The following is a 17662-nucleotide window of genomic DNA, read 5'->3' as shown; positions in this document are numbered from 1 at the left end:
CATGTAGCTATTTTGCATTGAACACACGAATTATATGCGCGCTCAAAAGTGTAAACAACGAGAGACAACTGTTGAAACTAGCAGTAATAACACTAAAAGTCAACGTTGTCTATTTCTGAATTTCTTATTTAATAAGGATATAGTACATCAAAATCGATGTTCTAGCACTGCAAGATGTACCTGTCGATGGTACGAACACTCTTGCTCTTCTAGAGATGCGGCACTTGACGCGGAGGAATGATAGCGGATCTTGGCTCTCAAAATGCAAATGTAAACATCAGCGCATCGGCTCGTCGTACTGTTCACATGGCCAAAACGTACACTGGAAAGCATGTCAGGGGCAGAAACTTCACAGAGTGTTTGCGGTGTATATATGGGGATCCACTTGGGAGAGAACTAGCCGGTGTAACTTGTTTCATTCGGTGAAGAATGTAGGACTAGGATTAACACATTTGTTTTTGAAACAGATTGTTAGTAGGTTCTTTTTCTTAAGGGACCAAAGTGATATATTTCTGCGTACTGTTATTCAAGTGAGATTGAGTTCTTCTTTGCCTGAGTGGGTTGTCTCATCAACAAATGAACGCACTCGAACACCAAAAGGCTTTCTGAGGGAAGTTGTTATGTCCTTTTCTTTATTGAAAGCGCATTTTTCGAATGAATTTCTGACTTCAGTGACGCGTAGGAAACTTTATAGTGATCTGGTTGATGTTTTCTTGCCGCATCCTGTTTACCGTATGATGTATAACTTAGGACCTGAACGCAATGTGCTGAAACGCGTTAGAAAAATGCCGGTTAGATCTTCAGCGAAAACCTTCTTTTTTCAATTGCATTCGGGCACTCTCCTTGTGAAGCCATGGCTGCAAAGCAAGGGCTTCTTTGTTCCATGGTCTGTTAACTGCATCATATGTAAGAAACCTGAAACTATTGACCACATCTTCTTGGATTGCCATGACTCAGTTTTCTTGTGGGATGTTCTCAAACGGACTCTGAAGAAAGACCTGCCGTTAAGTCCTTTCGGTATTCGGTTCTTACCGTGTGCAGACACAGGTGGAGTGCCGGCTGACTTGATTATGCTTTTGTGTATGAGCAGCGTGTGGAAAACGCGTATGGATGTCAGGAATGCCCGCGTAGATGAAAGGTCTGCGCGGGAAAACCTAAATGAAAGTCTTACATACACGCGTGATGCCCTCAAGCACATGATTGAACCCCCAGAGTGGTTTCAGGAGGTTGACACTTTGGTGTCTGTGATATCCTCTTTGACTGCCTTTTAAATAGGTAGTATCTCGAAGTGATGTAATATTGTTCTGCACCAAGTGACCTACTTTGTACGCGTTTGATTGGTGTTGAAATCAAGGTAATAAAGAAAAAAAAGAAGTCAGGGGTGGTGCAGTGGTAAGATGCCGGGCTCGGAATCGTGAGGTCGCATGTTCGAATCCTAGGCGAAGACGTTTTTTTTTTTTACTTTTATGTTTTTTTGTACTAACAAATTTACATAACCTTACGGACGTCTCTGTCAATTTTTAATTAAATATTGATCAAGAACTACACAACTTTCTACTACAGGACGTCACACTACAGACAACAGAACTACAGACAACAGAACTACAGACAACAGAACTACAGACAACAGAACTACAGGCAACAGAACTACAGGCAACAGAACTACAGGCAACAGAACTACAGAAACAACGTGCCAAGATATGACAGACTCTTAAAATTTCCTGTTGTGTTTTTCAACTGGTCCCATGTGCGTAAAATTGCATTGCTTCATTTGTTCCGGTCTAATAACGTTTCCTTCTTTTGTATGAGAGAACACAATTGGAACATAAGGATCGGCTTTTCTGCGCAGTGATAATTTTGTACAGTGGCCACGTCATTTTTCATGGGGGCTCAGGTATGCCGTCTAAGCGCTTGTTATCGCGTTCCGATAACAATGCGCTGCCTTTCAGGTATTTAGGCAGGCACTACGAGTTTAGGAGAACCGTGACAAATAATCGTGCAGCAGGTGTGCAGCTGTGCTGCGCTTGTACCACACTCGTACCGGAAGGCAGTGTTGCACTTCACGCTTACGCATTTCGTAACTATGGCGGCCTCCGTGGCAGTTTGGGGCTCGAGGTCGTGGACACGATCCCTGCAGCGGCCGCATTCCAAAGGAGCGGAATGCAAAAACGCTCGCGCATTGCGAATTGTACACTGTAAACAAAAAAACACCCAGATGGGTGTTTTTTGCTTGTCCTCTAGCGCATTCCCTTTTGTACATCTTTTTCCTCCCATTGAATGGGCGTACGATAAAACTCCCATTGACATGGGAATTAATTGGGCACACAACGGGGGTACCGTAATAAGCCCACTTCACCCCCTTCACCCCCATTTGACGGGGAGGTACAATGGGAGTTTTGTGAAGGAATTAAATGCAGTTTAGTTTAGGTGCGGCAAGCACGTAGCGAAATACTTGGTGGCGCGGGTCCCGCGCTTACGCAGCACCAGACGGAACACCGCAGGCCAAAATGTCGAACGCCGGCGATCAAGGCTCAAGGGAACTCGTCCGTCCGTGAGCTGCCACCCGAGCAGGCGTCGCACCTGCTCGGAGCGAACGCCGGCGTCCGACACTGTGGCCTCCGGTATTCCGTCTGCTGCTGCATAAACGCGGCGTACCGCCACGAAGCATTTCGCCGCGGGCTCGCCACACGTGGTCCAATCGACGGCACACGGCCACCGCTGAATCGACCAAGTCACGCGCACACGTGGTCCAATGGTGAATGAACCCGTCACTGCCCGTCTTCATTTTTTCCTTTCGCTGATCACAGAGCCCCTCGTTGCAAAGCTTTTATACAATCGTCCTATCGAAAATGCTAGTTACCGGAAGTGCCTCCGAGGCCAGCAAACGCCTTCGAGATCAGTTGCTACTTGCTGAAAGGAAAAATGCACGAGACACACACTGACAGCACAGAAAATTTATTAAACACCAAATGTAAGAAATATATGTTCACTTTCGGGCCCAAAAGAAAGCAAATTTCTGCCCCAGTAAAATAATTGTCTGGATTTTAAAAAAGAATACTGTACATTGTAGGCATGCATGCCAGTTACTAGTATTCTACATGTCCTAACACAATGAAATTAGCAAATGAAAGAAATGCTAAGAAATCTTATCTCGCTTCATACTGAACTGTAACTACATACCCATGTGTTTGAACTGTTACTTTGCACTGACACTCCACATTTTTGCACAGACTATATATTGAGCTTGCTTGACTAACAGTAAAACTCCATTTGGGCCTAGTTGGTACATAATTCGGAACTTAAACTTGCAGCGCAAACACCTAAGACGGACCACAAAAGGCAGATACGGCACACACTGGCGCTTACTGAAAACTTCTTTATTTCTTTGTAATCGATGCATATATCAAATTACCGCAGATCTACCAAATTACCGCATAAGCAAACATAGGAAGTCAAATTCAGATGGGTGCAGGGACAAAGATATGTCACTGATGCAATTATCGCCTTGCCTTTTTAAGTGGTAGGCCTCTGAGGCCAGCTGCACATGCTCATTCTTGCTTTTGCCAAGAATCGACGTCCTATCAAGTCGTGTCTCACAACTGTTGCAAGGGTTTGCATGCGCAACAAGGTGCACTCCTCTACCTACATTCTTGTTTACTTTTTTGCGCATGTTCCCTGCGTGGTCCCTTAAATACATAAGGTCATTTATCAACTCAAGGGAGTAGCTTGCAGGCATAGTGTTCCTTTGGCTTTTTCTTCGCCGAACAAGCTTTTAAAGCTATGCTCACGCACCCGCGGAGAGAGCAGAGGAGGAGGCCAAATTCGGCATAGTGCTTCATACGTGTTGCGCGCTGTCGGCGTGGTTTACACCATTCCACTCTCATGTGGTAAGATATAGCTTGGCTAGATATGGCATTGCGTCAATGAGCTACTCAGGGAACATGCGCAAAAAGTAAACAACAATGTAGATAGAGCAGCGCACCTTGGTGCGCATATAAACTCTTGCAACAATTGTGAGGCACAACTTGACGGGACGTCGATTCTAGGCAAAAGCAAGAATGAGCATGCGCGGCTTATCATAGAGGCCTACCACATAAAAAGGCAAGGCGATAGTTGCATCAGTGAGATATCTTTGTCCCTGCACTCATCTGAATTTGACTTCCTACGTTTGCTTATGTGATCATTTGGCAGATCTCTGTAATGTAATCTGATTGTCTGCACGGTTGTGTGGTCTAGGGTTTATGTTGCATCGACCACGAGGAAATAAAGAAGTTGTTAGCCTCAATGTGTCGTATGTTCCTTTTGTGGTCCGTCTTAGGTGTTTGTGCTGTAAGTTTAAGTTCCTTGACTAAGCCATTCTAAATTAACAGTGGCTTGTATAATCAGGCTGATCAGTGGTATTTTGCATGGACTAGCACACTAATATGATAAATGCCAATGTACTAAATTAAGAAATTGGGACTAAACACACAAACAAGCTACATAATTTAATGTAGTTATTGGGCTGTATTTCCGAGCAGGCCATTAAAAATAAACCGTATTTTCCAAACCAGAACCCACCTGCTGATTATGAGACGTGCCATAGCGAGTAACCCCGGATTAATTTGGACATCCTGGGGTTCTTTAACATGCACCTAAATCTAAGTACACGGGTGCTTTTGCATTTCACTCCCACTGAAATGCAGTTTTGTTTACGACTAGATTTGCGAAAGTTCCGAACAGGATCCCCCCTATATTTTTACAGTGGGCACTCTTTAAATGGAGCCCCAAGGGGCCAGGGAAATTGGTTCCATTTACCAGGCATTCTATTTAGTGCCAGACATTGCAGAGGGCCAACCAACCATCAGGATGGTGTCCTGTTCAAGCAGCAGTTTCACTTAAGCTATTTTCGTTTATGAAGGTTCCACTGCAGTCCTTAATAGTGGATGAGTTGTGTTCTGCATGGACACTTTAGCATGGCTACCATGTTTAGGTGAATATTGTGCAAGCAGCAACATTTCACTGTACCCAGTGCAATATATAAAGCCAGCAAGGTAACATGCTGCAAATGCAGCCACGAACAAGTAACTCCCCTATCATACCCAATAACAGCATCTTTAGACGAGATTAGTACTGGTTTCTCATGTTTAAGTGCCTTGTTTTCAGAAATCAAATCCTCCTGATCACATTGGTTTCCAATCGTGTCATTCCCCGAGCTGAGGTCATTTGAGATTGCATTTAATTGCACTTCAGATAGCATATTGGTCTTATTTAAAAAGCACATGGCATCACAGTCACCACCTAGATATATAATTCGAGCTGCAACGCAGTAGCAGACATTCTGAGCTAGATGCCTAACTATTCTTTTGAATTGGGATGCATACTCAAAACACTGCTATGCAATTGCAGACAGGGCTGGTAGTGTAGCAACCAGGACAGATTTAACGGACATACAGGAGCAAAATTGTGTGAGCTTCGAATAAATATTCTCTCTGAGGAACCATGCTGTCCAGTTATAAAATGGGGATCGAAATAAAGCAGTTGGATAGCAAACCTGCATTTCATTAAGTAAATAAAATACTGTTCATGCTACCTTCCAGGGTGCACACTACATTCTCTTTCTTTGAATGTGAATTTGTTACCTTGCCATGGGTTGCCAAATGTATGGGTGTATTGTTGGTCGAGGGGGGATATAGGTCGCAGGCTAGAGGAAATATTTCGACAAGGAGACTTGCCAGGTTGAACAACGAATGTCTCAGGCTGGAGCCATTTGGTTCCCTTGCAGTGATGTTGGCTCCAGCTTGAGACTTTTTTTTTGTTGGACAACTGTTGAAAATTAATGTCGCCATCTTTTCATTTACCCTCGTCTTATTCAACCCATTGCTCCACGCAGGAGCTGCACTTTCTTTAAGAATAAAAATATTTATGAGCTAAAAGACTTTGTGCATGGCTGCGTCCCCAAGTGCAAAAATTCGTTTTCAATGAATGACAGAGTTGGTACCTTTCTTGAGAATTCAATAGGAAGAACCAAAAATTAAGCTAACAAACTGGTTATGACGACAAGTAAACATGAATTGATGTGGAGTGCCATTTCTTCATTTCACACCAGGCTTGGGGCCAGCCGGACTTCTTCCTAAAATTGAGAACATTTTTCTAATTAATTACATATTAAGAGTATTCTCTTCATAACCTAAAAATTAAAAGAAATGGTTATTTGGTTATTCATATTTAGTTGGCAACAACGCGAAGAACACTGACGAAGTAAGGGCGTATACAGTAATGACACATAGTGCTGGCTGACTACGGATTTAATATTAGAACAGACAAACAATTAAGTACTTTGGAATGCTTCCTAAAAGCCATAAAAACCAAAGCAGGAAGCAGTTGTACGAAATAATGTATGTGCATGAAAAATGCACCTGATCATCGGTTTGCACATATTTGTGCCATTTACTTGTCAGTTAACAAAACATGTGTTACACTGAAACATTTCTCCTACAATTTGGCAATTCTGTGGGCATTGATTATTGCTTCGGTCAGTTTGTTGCTGTTGTTACTGCTATTAGTGTATAGTGAAGTGTAATGTAGATGGGAAAGTGCTACTGACAACTACGAACATTGGCAAATTTTGCTGCACCAGGATAATGCACGCATTGTCCTGCTGCAGCAAAACTTTCCAGTAAACTTTCACAGTTCTCTGCAGTACTTTCCCATCTGTCTCGCCTGACACTGTTTCATCTATAGCGCTTCACCATACTATAAAATGCGCCACCAACTGACACAAACTTTTACCCTTATGAAGTTCCTACTGCTACTTCGCACTCGTCACATTCAGGCTGCCAGCCGTACTGAGCCCAATGTAGTATAACTGCATGGACTGGCAGCTCCTGTCATGGATTTACTCTGGTGTAATGGCACCACAGAAGCAAACGAAGACAAAGACATGCAGGACACAAGTGCTTAACCTCAACTCTGGCTTTAATGTGAAAACAGACGTATACAACACGTAGTGACACGACGTGGCGTTATTAATTCAAAAACAAATTCTTCGTGCAATTTAATTGAGAATGACTGATGCATTTGTCCTTTTCACGCTAATCTGTCAAAGCTTAATTATCTTATGTACATTTGCTCATAATTTCTGGCAGCGAGTTTCGAAGAACACTGGAACGAACCACTCTATTTTGCAGTGCATCACAATGTGCGGATGAGAGTTGTTGCACACAAACTTCATTAGCCTCAATCTCAAATTATTACAATGCGTGTCTATGCAATGCAAGCATGAATGGATAGGAATGGCAGACTGTACATAACCTCCGTTGCCCAGAGCAACGCCTGTAAATTGTGCTGCACGCAACAAACAAATTAGTTTGTTTTCCTGGTTTCAGTCTTTTTTCTCATCAGAGCAAATCTCTCTTCACATGTTTCATACAAAAAAAATATGTTTGCCGGGAGGGAGCAGCTACACAATTACTCACGAAAATCCCAAATGCATACGAAACAACTGCAACCACTTCTTTACTTCATCATCTCATTCATTATATTCCCTAGTCATGCCTGATTTAGTTGCGCAAATCCTTTTTCTCAGGCCCTTGTTAGGATAGTTTTGTGCTGCAACAAAAGGCAGAAGCCAAAAAAAGAAAGAGGTTGGTTGTGGCTTGAAGCACAATATGCATCTAGTGAGCTAGGCCGCAAGCGTTGCGTAGTCTGCTACCATCACAAGGCCGTGCCTACATCGGACAGATGGGATGCTCTATTAATGCGAAATCAGGGAGATTGAGGCAGTATGAGTCATCTGTGTGAAACAACCCTCCCTCACACAATGGTAAATGCTGCAAAGAATGTGACTGCGGTCCTGTGTTCCACAAAACTTACGTTGTAGCGAGGTATTATGACCTGACAACACGCAAGGTAATTGTGGTTTGCAACATTTAAAAAGAATGATAAATGTATCAGTGATCCATTAGTTGCACTGCATAAAGAATTTCTTTTAACAGATATCATCACATAATGTTTCCATCTGTTATTAAATATTGCGTTTCCTTATTATAAAGCTTGAAGTGAGATCCGGTGCTTGTGTCATGCGTAAATATCTTTCTTCGTTTACTTTTTGTGGTGCCAATACACCAGAATTTGTATAACCAAATGACCACACTGCTTTTGTCACGTTATAGTGGTGCTTACAAAGACTCGCAAACAGCAGCCTATTTGGTCAAAACGTGCTTTTGTACATATGCTTTTCCAAAAAGAAAAACTGCGAAAAGGTAACAGAATCAACAGCAGTAGGTTAAATCCACTGCAATGCTTTACTTTTCTGCCTCTATTATTCGTTACACCTAAGTGGATAAGCCAGAGTGTTAATGTTACAGAAATGCACCAAATAAGTTGTTGAAATTATTCAAAAATGTTAACGCAACTAAGCATAGATTTATGTGCAATAATAGACACCACTCAGTTTCTTTCCTTCTGACACAAACGTAGTATATCTCATTTTTTTGGCATGAAGAAAAGCATATGTAGACCAGGCAGTATTTGAATGAGAGCCTTCGCGATTAAGCACCACTATGTGACCATTAGGGTACATACACTGTAAATAGTACATATGATGTCCCGAATATCACAAGTGCAACATGTTAGCGAAAGCAGCAACCATTAACCCCGAAACTAATCAAATCCCACAAAAAATGGCTGTGGCTTAAATAAGGTTAAGCCCAGGATGCGAAGCATACTAGCCTTTATTTTAGTTGTTGAACCACTGTTTAGCCTGGTGAACTGCTGTTGCTTGGCTATATTTGGTTCGGCTAGACGAAGAAACAACTCATGCAGGCGAGCGCACGAGCTGAGACCCGGCTATGTAGCTACGCGGCCGCAAGCGAGCGCACGAGTTGAGCCTCCGTTTTTGCTGCTGTTATGACGTCATATCGTAGCTACGCGGCCGCGCGCGGCGCAGCAAGGAAGAGCGTGGTTGTGCGGCTAGTATGCTTCGCTTAATAACAAAAAAGAGATGTATGTGTCAGTGCAGCACCTGTATTCTGAAGTTACAGGAAAGTGGCACATTGTTAGCAAACCTACAACCAAGGCACATTTGTATGTGGCCAACCCCTGCCTCTTTATGTGCTTTTGTGCCTTTGACAAGGTGTTACTAGATATTTATTTGCTTGTCTGTTGCAAAAACACATCAATTATCAGGTCCGTGCACAGTGCACCATGCCATTTATTTATGTGGACTCACTTTGTGTCCTTAGCACTGCTCTCACCTGTTCAGAACTAACAATCGCAAAAACACTTGTTCTACTTAAATCTACATGCCTGAACATGTGGGTTCTGCAGTTGAAATAAGGTAATTAGAAGCAAAACAAATGACATGTTCTGATGAACTTTGTGTTCATAATCTAATTGTTTATTTGGCCACATAACCAGTCAGATCATTTGCACTAACACAAGAAAACAAATTCAACACACTGGTTTATACTGGTTGGTGCTCTTTTGATTTTAGTACACACTGAACAAACGACAGGCAGTGAGAAATACCATCAACCACTAACTTCCAGACGGCATTATTGGTCACATGTGCACAGGATATAGCTACAAAAACCCAAACAAAAGTAAACAAAGAAAAAACTACATTTTAACAGAAAAAGAACAAGACAAAACAAATTTCTTGTGGTAGCTAAGTCACAATCAAGGTGCAAATACCAGCTATAGTTCGGCAAGCACGCATTTAGTTATTTGGCTCAGTCGCTCAATATCACAATTTCTTGTTTTACAGCAACACTGACGGGACATCTGTGCTTATCTTTATTGCACATGCCATTTTTGCTCGCCCCAACATGCCTTTCTTTCAGAATGAAAAAAAAAACATCTTAGATAGACGAAACAAGGCAAAAATGGCTGCTTATGCATTTGTATGATATTCCAACTGAGAGGGGTGAGAAGTAATAAAATGTTCTACTTTCATAATTTTTCTACCATGTGCATAACATTTCTCAATAGGAATGAAGCAATGAATAAAGGGAAAGTCAGACATCCACCCGTTCGTAGCAATCGCTACAAAGGAAACCCATACGGATTCCATAACCCATAAGGGAAAATCCTGGTTAGCTCAGATCGTAGACCGGCTGCCCCGGAAAGGCGGTGGTCCCGGGTTCGAGTCCCGGACCAGGACGAATTTTTCTTCAACTATGAGGCCTTTCTTTCGAGGAATCCATATGGGTTTCCTTTGTAGCAATTGCTACGAACGGGTGGATGTCTGATTTTCCCTTCATTCATTACTTCTCTCTACCTTGCGGGTTTCCGCAGAACTACTACGTCAAACTCTTGCCTTTGCTTTGTGTTGTCGACAAATTCGTCTTCGCCCTGCCATCTGCTAGCCACCTGGTTAGCTCAGATGGTAGAGCGGCTGCCCCGGAAAGGCGGTGGTCCCGGGTTCGAGTTCCGGACCAGGATGAATTTTTCTTCAACTATGAGGCCTTTCTTTCGAGGAATCCATATGGGTTTCCTTTGTAGCGATTGCTACGAACGGGTAGATGTCTGACTTTCCCTTTATTCATTGCTTCATTCCTATTGAGACATGTTATGTACATGGTAGAAACATTATGAAAGTAGAGCATTTTATTACTTCTCACCCCTCTCAGTTGGAATATCATACAAATGCATAAGCAGCCATTTTTGCCTTGTTTCGTCTGTCTAAGATCTCTTTCTCATGCTGAAAGAAAGACATGTGTTTAAAGAATAAGCTTGGTTGCAACATGTAAAGGAATTTTGTAATGTGACAAAGGTTGCTGAAATCAAAATATATTTGTGATTTCCTTGTGACTGGAACACTCAAAAGGAAAACGACCTTTTAAACAGACTAAGAAAAAGCCACAGCACACGCACGCATACTAAGCCAGGGACTAGTATATCAAACTGATATGAGAAGACTCAAAAAAGGATCTTTCCCGGTTTGGTCAAATTTTTAAAACAATGGTTAACACCTGGCCCCAAACCTTAAATCTAGAAGAAATAAAGTTCTTAAGCTACTCTGTGTTCTTCCTTGAACCCAACAAATCTGCCTCTAAGAATGGGTCAAGTCTACATCTGTGGCAAGGTGTGAACAAGAAACTCGCTTTAGCTGGCTGCAGTGCGCCCTGCGATGAATATTCAGGCAGAAAATTGTTACTCCAATATGACTGTGCCCCCAATAAAACCAAATGTGCTAGACTACATCAATGCACATGGGAAAATCTTTAGTCCATGCTTGCTGGCACCCTGTCTGTATTGGCCTCTAGAATAATTGTGGCCCCCACATGCTGTAATCTTTCCGTGGCATAGAAAACAACATTGTGTGATACCAGCTGTGAAGTGTTAATCAGTTTAATCAGCAGTTTAATCATGGCAGCAGTTTATTCACAGTTACTTCCAAGTGTTTATATGTTTTAAGCATTGCTTGTGGGCATCTTGGCTCCACAACAACCTAGACCTTACATCCCAGTCTGGTGTGTAGTGTAACAAAGGCTTTTATTGGAGCAACTTGATGCTTTTATATTAGTTATTCAGTTGGCATGATCTTTCACAAAAGAGCTATAGGCAATTTTGCTGCAATAACCCTACTGTTTTTATAGCATTTGTCGTGGGGAGTGCGGCTTGCCCCTTTTGTCAGAGTTCTTGCTGAACGACAATTTATTATCAGTCTGTTATATGTGGAACTTGAACAGCTTATATTTTTCGCCTCAATCCACACATCTGCTGCACTTCTGCCAGCATCTCTACGCAGGGTTTCCTAGGTATACTTTGTGGCACAAAATACATTTCTTGAAAAGGGACAGAAAAAAGGAGGACAGTGAAGCGCCAAACTACCAACTGTTTAATGACCGCCTGAACAAACGTATAGAAGAGAATACAACTTCCGCTCATGCGCAGGGAGCCAAGGTGTGACAGAACAACATGGTCATGATAACATACTTTGGATGAAGCACATTTCTGCGGAATATAGTACGATAGATGTAACGCTGACACAATCAGACCCTTTCTTTTTAATATAAAATGCTTCCAACAACTCCCTTGCAGTTCCGCAGAAATATGCAGAAATGTGCTTTTTTCCGCAGAAATGTGCTTCATCCAAAGTATTGACACGTGTATTTATATTTATCGGGCGACCAGGTTTCACCGCCTAAAAAATCTTATCGCGCAGCGCGGGACGCGCTTGCATGTATCCGAAGTTTCTGGAAAGTTACCGATGCTTCTATCCGCGTGTCTGTTGTCGCCGAACCTTGTGTTATCAGATTTCATCGCGTGACACGAATGGTGTAGAACTTTGTGGAAGACACGCGGGTCCCATCAGGTAATCTGGAACATTCGACGACTGATCTATAAAAGCCGACGCGCTTGACCCGCTGATCAGATTTTCGACGATCGCCGACTGTGTTCGCCGCTATCGTTGTGCTTTAAGTGTAGCCTGTTTTGTGGGCACAGGTTCGCCCAATAAAAGCTAGTTCTGTCTTTCACAGTACTGCTACTGTGTTCTCTCTTTACCGTCACTACCACGTGACATCTGGTGGAGGTGCTTGTGCGTTCATGTACCGAACGCCCCCGCGAAGCCGCGATCCAAGTCCGAAGCCCGAGGACAAAACCAACGTCGACCAAGACCAGTCACCAGCCAACCAAGACCAGCGAGCTAGCCGCCGGCTGCAAGGACTGCCCCCAGAGCAGGGACTCCTACCTGAGACGAGCAGGAAGATTGCCACCAAGTCCTCCCCAATGGCAGCCCCAGCATCCCCCGTCGTGCTGCAGCAGCCCAGGGAGCCCCCCACGTTCCGCGGTTCAACATTCGAGGACCCGGAAACCTGGCTCGAGACGTACGAGAGGGTCGCTGCATTTAACAGCTGGAACAGCGACGACAAACTGCGACATGTCTTCTTCGCATTGGAAGACGCTGCGAGGACGTGGTTCGAGAACAGAGAAGCCACGTTAACGACCTGGGACCTTTTCCGAAGCGCCTTCCTGAAGACATTCACAAGCGTCGTTCGCCGAGAACGAGCCCAAGCACTACTGGAAACCCGAGTGCAGCTGCCCAACGAGACCACGGCGATTTTTACAGAAGAAATGAGCCGCCTATTCCGCCACGCCGACCCGGAAATGTCCGAGGAAAAGAAAGTCCGGCTACTAATGCGTGGTGTTAAGGAGGAACTTTTCGCCGGTATGGTACGAAACCCGCCGAAGACTGTAGACGAGTTTCTTCGCGAGGCCACTAGCATCGAGAAGACACTCGAGATGCGAAACCGGCAATTCGACCGCCGCACCAACGCTACAAACTACGCCGGACTTCAGTCACTGGCCACCGACGACCTGCGCGAGACTATCCGAGCTGTCGTGCGGGAGGAGCTACAAAAGCTGTTCCCATCATCACAGCCTCAGGTGGCTTCGATTGCCGATGTCGTGCGTGAGGAACTCCAACAACAACTTGGAGTAGCCCCTGAATCGCCGCAGCCCGAGCCGCAAGCAATGACCTACGCCGCCGTCGCACGCCGTCAAGGCCCCCCTCCGCGACCGCGCCAGGGCCCTGTCACGCCGCAGTTTCGTCGTCCGCCGCCGCCGCCGCCGCCAGCACGACCACCCGTCGCCCAGCGCACCTACCCGAGGAAGACAGACGTTTGGCGCGCTCCTGACCACCGCCCGCTCTGCTACCACTGCGGGGAAGCCGGGCATGTGTACCGCCGATGCCCATACCGGGAGATGGGACTGCGAGGTTTCGCCGTCAACGCGCCGCGTCCACAGCTTGGAGAGCGCCCACGTGACATCGCCGATTACCTCGCCGCTACTCAGTGGAGCCCTCGACGGCCATCCCGTTCGCCGTCACCAGGACGCTACCTGTCGCCGCAGCGCCGACCATACACTGGCCCAGCCCGGGGCCGGTCAGCGAGCCCATATCCGGAAAACTAAAAGCAGCAACCGATGGAGGTGCGGTTGCTGTTCGTCGAACTGACGAAGATCCTCCGCCGCCGACGAAGACGACGACGAAACGATCTCGACGACATAACAACGACACGCCGCCGCCGCGACGAAGTCAGGAAGGCAAGACTACACCGACGAACGACGACTTGACGACGCGACGTTCCAACTTCAGTTCAACACGACGCAGCCGTGATCCGACGCCACGACCTAACTGCAACGCCAGACAAAGAACCACCGACCTCGGCGTGCTTCTCGACGGCCACGCAGTCACTGCCTTAGTCGACACAGGGGCTGATTACTCCGTCATGAGTGGACACATCGCCGCCCAGTTGAAGAAAGTTAAGACCGCATGGGAAGGCCCTCAGATTCGCACCGCTGGAGGACACCTCATCACGCCGACTGGGATCTGCACGGCAAGAATAACCATTCATGACCGGACTTACCCTGCCACCTTCGTTATCCTCCAACAGTGTTCACGAGACGTCATTCTCGGTATGGACTTCCTGAACCAACACGGCGCAGTCATCGACCTGAAGTCGAAGTCAATAACGCTGTCGGAAGATAAAGCGATACCGCCGGAGAGCCCTCGTAGTCACCACGCCTTGAGTGTGCTCGAAGACCAAGTGAGCATCCCGCCCCGCTCCAGCATTGTTATTTCGGTCGGCACCGAAATACCCGCTGACGTAGAAGGTGTCATCGAAGGCGACCAACGTCTCCTCCTAGACCGTGAAATTTGCGTCGCAAGAGGGATCGCTCGACTGCATGGAGGGAAAACTGAAGTGTTGCTGACAAACTTCAGCCAGGAGTTCAAGCACATCAGCAAGGGCACGACAATCGCGTACATCGAGGAAATTGTGGAAACCGCTAATGCGTTTGTCCTCTCGGATTCCGCCGCATCTACTCCGACGACCATGGTTCCCGAACCAGACTACGACATTAATCCAAGTCTCCCAGTGATTAAGCAACAGCAACTCAGAAGTCTGCTCCGACGATACAAAGGCTGCTTTTCGACGACATCGAGGATTCGACAAACACCAGTCGCCAAGCATCGCATAATCACCGAGGAGTACGCTCGACCACTCCGCCAAAGCCCTTACCGAGTTTCGCTGCGAGAACGCGAAGCTATAAGAGAACAAGTCGACGAAATGCTGCGCGACGACATCATCCAGCCGTCGAAAAGCCCGTGGGCATCCCCTGTTGTCCTGGTGAAGAAAAAGGACGGAACCCTACGTTTCTGCGTCGATTATCGTCGTCTGAACAAGATCACGAAGAAGGACGTATACCCCCTTCCACGGATAGACGACGCATTGGATCGGCTCTGCAACGCTAAGTACTTCTCGTCGATGGATCTCAAGTCTGGCTACTGGCAAATAGAAGTCGACGAGAGAGATCGCGAAAAGACCGCCTTCATCACGCCAGACGGCCTCTACGAGTTCAAGGTCATGCCATTCGGACTCTGCTCGGCACCTGCAACTTTCCAGCGCGTCATGGACACGGTGTTAGCAGGATTGAAGTGGCAGACCTGCCTTGTTTACTTGGATGACGTCGTCGTCTTCGCCGAAAATTTCGACGATCACCTTAGGCGGCTTACGACAGTACTAGAGGCCATCAAGTCATCAGGGCTCACTCTGAAGCCAGAAAAATGCCGCTTCGCTTACGACGAGCTTCTGTTCCTAGGCCACGTCATCAGTAAATCCGGAGTACGCCCCGACCCCCAGAAAACAGCTGCCATCGCAAAGTTCCCGCAGCCCACCAACAAGAAGGCAGTGCGTAGATTCCTTGGCATGTGTGCCTACTACAGGCGCTTTGTCAAGGACTTTTCACGCATCGCCGAGCCGTTGACACGTCTAACTAAATGTGATGTTGAGTTCAAGTGAGAAACGCCGCAGGCCGACGCATTTGAAGAACTCAAACGACGCATGCAGTCGCCGCCTGTACTTGCGCACTTCGACGAGTACGCCGATACAGAAATCCATACTGACGCCAGTAGCCTAGGCCTCGGTGCCGTTCTAGTCCAGAGGAGAAACGGGGTCGAACAGGTGATAGCTTACGCTAGCCGGTCACTGTCAAAAGCGGAAGGCAACTATTCTACGACCGAAAAGGAATGCCTCGCCATCGTTTGGGCTACAGCTAAATTTCGCCCTTATCTTTATGGCAGGCCAGTCAAAGTCGTCAGTGACCATCACGCGTTGTGTTGGCTAGCGAGTATAAAGGATCCTTCAGGACGACTGGCGCGGTGGAGCCTCAGACTACAAGAATACGACATCACTGTAACCTACAAGTCCGGACGAAAACACTCCGATGCCGATTGCCTGTCACGCGCCCCCATTGACCCGCCGCCGCAAGATGACGAAGATGACGACGCCTTCCTTGGCATGATAAGCGCGGAAGACTTCGCTGAACAGCAACGGGCAGACCCGGAGCTAAAAGGCCTGGTGGAATATTTGGAAGGGCACACCGACGTTGTCCCCAGGGCATTTAAGCGCGGATTATCTTCCTTCACGCTTCAAGACAGTCTACTCGTGAAGAAGAACTTCTCGCCAGTCCGCGCCAATTACCTTCTTGTTGTCCCGTCAGGACTTCGTCCAGAAGTATTGCATGCCCTACATGACGATCCGACCGCTGGACACCTCGGATTTTCCCGGACACTATCAAGGATACAAGAAAAGTATTATTGGCCGCGCCTGACCACCGACGTCGCCCGTTATGTCAGAACATGCCGAGACTGTCAGCGACGCAAGACACCGACGACAAGGCCAGCCAGATTACTACAGCCAATCGAGCCCCCTTGCCGACCATTCCAGCAGATCGGGATGGACTTGCTGGGACCCTTTCCGACGTCAATAACCGGAAATAAGTGGATCGTCGTGGCGACGGACTACCTCACCCGCTTCGCTGAAACAAAAGCACTGCCGAAAGGTAGCGCAGCCGAAGTGGCGAAATTCTTTATCGAAAACATCCTGCTGCGACATGGCGCCCCAGAAGTCCTCATCACCGACCGAGGAACGGCCTTTACAGCGGAGCTCACCCAAGCCATTCTGAAATACAGTCACACAAGGCACAGGAGGACAACGGCTTACCACCCGCAGACGAATGGTCTTACGGAGCGGCTGAATAAGACCCTCGCCGACATGCTAGCGATGTACGTCGACGTCGAACACAAGACGTGGGATGCCGTCCTGCCGTACGTAACATTCGCTTATAACACGGCGGTGCAAGAAACAACACAGATCACGCCGTTCAAGTTGGTTTACGGCAGGAACCCGACGACGACGCTCGACGCCATGCTGCCGCACGTAACGGACGAAGAGAATCTTGACGTCGCTACCTATCTCCAGCGCGCCGAAGAAGCCCGACAGCTCGCCCGCCTGCGAATCAAAAACCAGCAGAGGACCGACAGCCGACACTACAATCTCCGACGACGCTTCGTCGCGTACCAGCCCGGCGACCGTGTTTGGGTATGGACCCCTATACGCCGACGAGGACTGAGCGAGAAGCTTTTGCGTCGCTATTTTGGACCGTACAAGATCATCCGACGTATTGGTGCACTGGACTACGAGGTCGTGCCAGACGGCATTTCGCTGTCACAGCGGCGCCGCTCACGACCTGAAATTGTCCACGTTGTGCGGCTCAAGCCGTACCACCAGCGTTGACGGACTTTCGTACTTCGCGTAACTGACCTTTGGACTTCATTTCTTTTCGTTGTTTTGTTACTTATGTTTAATAAGTGTACCTTTGTGTTTCGCTCTCT

The sequence above is a fragment of the Dermacentor albipictus genome, chromosome 6 (assembly GCF_038994185.2).
Source record: "Dermacentor albipictus isolate Rhodes 1998 colony chromosome 6, USDA_Dalb.pri_finalv2, whole genome shotgun sequence".
NCBI lineage: Eukaryota > Metazoa > Arthropoda > Arachnida > Ixodida > Ixodidae > Dermacentor > Dermacentor albipictus.
Note: the sequence above shows the minus strand (reverse complement) of the source record.